Here is a 2,500-nt window from a genome sequence, read left to right on the forward strand (position 1 = left end):
TTAAAAGAAGGGAAAACGGCGCAATACCACCTCAGGTGTTGCCATTTCGATATAAAAACAATTCCAAGATATCACATTTCAAGAATATCCAACTACAACGATAACTAAGAGTACATGTATTGTTATCACTTTGAAGAAAACGAAAGATCAAAGGGCTTACTTAGTGTCCAAAATTAGTTTTTGATACACTTACAGGTTATCTATATTCAACCAGCCACGCTCTTTGTTACAAACCACCCAGGGTTTTAGCCATATTCATAAAAATACTATTAACGTTATGTTTATTTCCATTTTATATAATTACGATTAACGTTTTACAATGGAATAACATTTTTCATTGACTTGATGTTATGATTATTGATAATTATGAATAGCATTATCATAATTTCTATGCGTGTGTGGGGGGCGTGTAACATGGGCGTGCGTAGTCAGGTGTACTTGTCTGACCAGAAAGCTGCTACTTACAAAATTCCTCTTGTTTATCAGTTCCTTTCTTAAAGATTTTCCTCCTCCTATTATCCCGACGCGAACCCATTTTCGAAGGATCGAGAATTGACGTCAATCTATTATATCAGCAAAGCTCGCGTGTATCGTTGCCATGGCAACCGTAAGACAGAGAGGACGCAGTTCAAGGAAAAGAGAGGATATTTTTGAGAAACAGGATGCGGGGAAGGAGCATTATGGCGAAACATCTCAGAATCCGAGAGTATAATTCCTCTCACGTTGTTTTAGAAAGAGAGAGAGAGAGACGGAGTGGGAGGGAGAGAGAGAGAGACTGACAGAGATAGAAAGAGATATATAGAAATAGACAGACCGTTAAGCAGACAGACAAGCCGAGACAAAGAGGCAGATAAACAGACAGAGATTGAGCCAGAGACAGACAGTCAAACAGGCAAACATAAAAGCAGAGAGACTGAGAGAAAGAGAGGGTAGAGAGAGGAAGGAGACACACAGACAGACAGGTAGGTTGCCAGACAAATAGAAAAAGATACAGACAGATAAACGGGCGGACACACGCACTGAGATGGAGACATAAAAAGGGGAAAAGAGAGAGCTAGGATTTTCACCTGTCACGGTTGCTTAATTTCTTTTTCCTTTACTTTCCATATTATCAGTTATTCAACGATTTCTTCATGTTCAGTTGCAGTCATATGGAATGCGGGAGGCACGCAAGGGAGAGGAAGAGCGAGAGAGAGAGAGGGGGGGAGGGAGGGAGGGAGGGAGGGAGGGAGGGAGGGGAGGAGGGAGGGAGGGAGGGAGGGAGGGGGGGAGGGAGGGAGGAAGGAAGGAAGGAAGGAAGGAAGGAAGGAAGGAAGGAAGGAAGGAAGGAGGGAGGGAGGGAGGAAGGGAGGGAGAGAGAGAGAGAGAGAGAGAGAGAGAGAGAGAGAGAGAGAGAGAGAGAGAAAGACAAAAGAAGGAGAGAGAGAGAGAGAGAGAGAGAGAGAGAGAGAGAGAGAGAGAGAGAGAGAGAGAGAGAGAGAGAGAGAGAGAGAGAAAGAGAGAGAGAGAGAGAGAGAGAGAGAGAGAGAGAGAGAGAGAGAGAGAGAGAGAGAGAGAGAGAGAGAGAGAGAGAGAGAGAGAGAGAGAGAGAGAGAGAGAGAGAGAAAGAGAGAGAGAGAGAGAAAGAGAGAGAGAGAGAGAGAGAGAGAGAGAGAGAGAGAGAGAGAATGGGGAGAGAGAGACAACAAGAGAAGGAGAGAGACAGTGTGAGAGAGGGGGGGGGGGAGGCAGCCTATGAATGACATCGCGACGAGACAAATAATATGACGAAATTATGATCCCGTTTTCTTTGCGGTAAAAGATGAAAAGGCGAAGATAGTCATTTTTCCTCCTGACGTTCGTTCACATGTTCCTGACCTCACTCCCGAGTTGCGTGCCGTACCCTCGCTCCCGTGACCTCTTTTTTAGGGTCTTTCAGTGGTTATTTTGTTCAAGGTCTTAGCATAACAAAGAGTGTCACAAAAAACGGAGGTTGAAGGAAGCGTAAACAATGTTGAGGCGTTGATGTCACCCCTGAACGGGCGAGCGCTGTGGTTGTGTCCCTTGAAATACGGAAGGTTATACAAGGTGTACTGAGAATTATGATTAAAAAGAGATAACCAAAATACGATAAATAACAAGACAAACCAGTATTATACACAAAAAATGCTTACTGTCACCATCTGATTAAAAAAAACATGCAGAATCCAAGGGAAAGGGGGAAACGGACGCAAAACAGATTCCCGTGAAAGGCAACACGGACCAAACCAACCAAGTTGTCTCCCTCTTCAAGGACACAAGGAACCAAGCTACAGCGCCGTCCTATGGCCAAGGTCTTTGTGGCTGGAAATGCGGTATTGTGTATAACAAAATCATGTTTTGCAGACCTCCCGTGAAGGCAGCTCTCCCACCTGCGCGAATGTGAAAGGATGGGACTGACAAATGAAATGTGGGATCTACCTGCACACAACCCTTTCTACAGCGACCTGTGTGGAAGGGTGCAGGTGTGGAGAGCAAATGG

The sequence above is a fragment of the Penaeus vannamei genome, chromosome 5 (assembly GCF_042767895.1).
Source record: "Penaeus vannamei isolate JL-2024 chromosome 5, ASM4276789v1, whole genome shotgun sequence".
In the NCBI taxonomy this organism is placed as follows: Eukaryota; Metazoa; Arthropoda; class Malacostraca; order Decapoda; family Penaeidae; genus Penaeus; species Penaeus vannamei.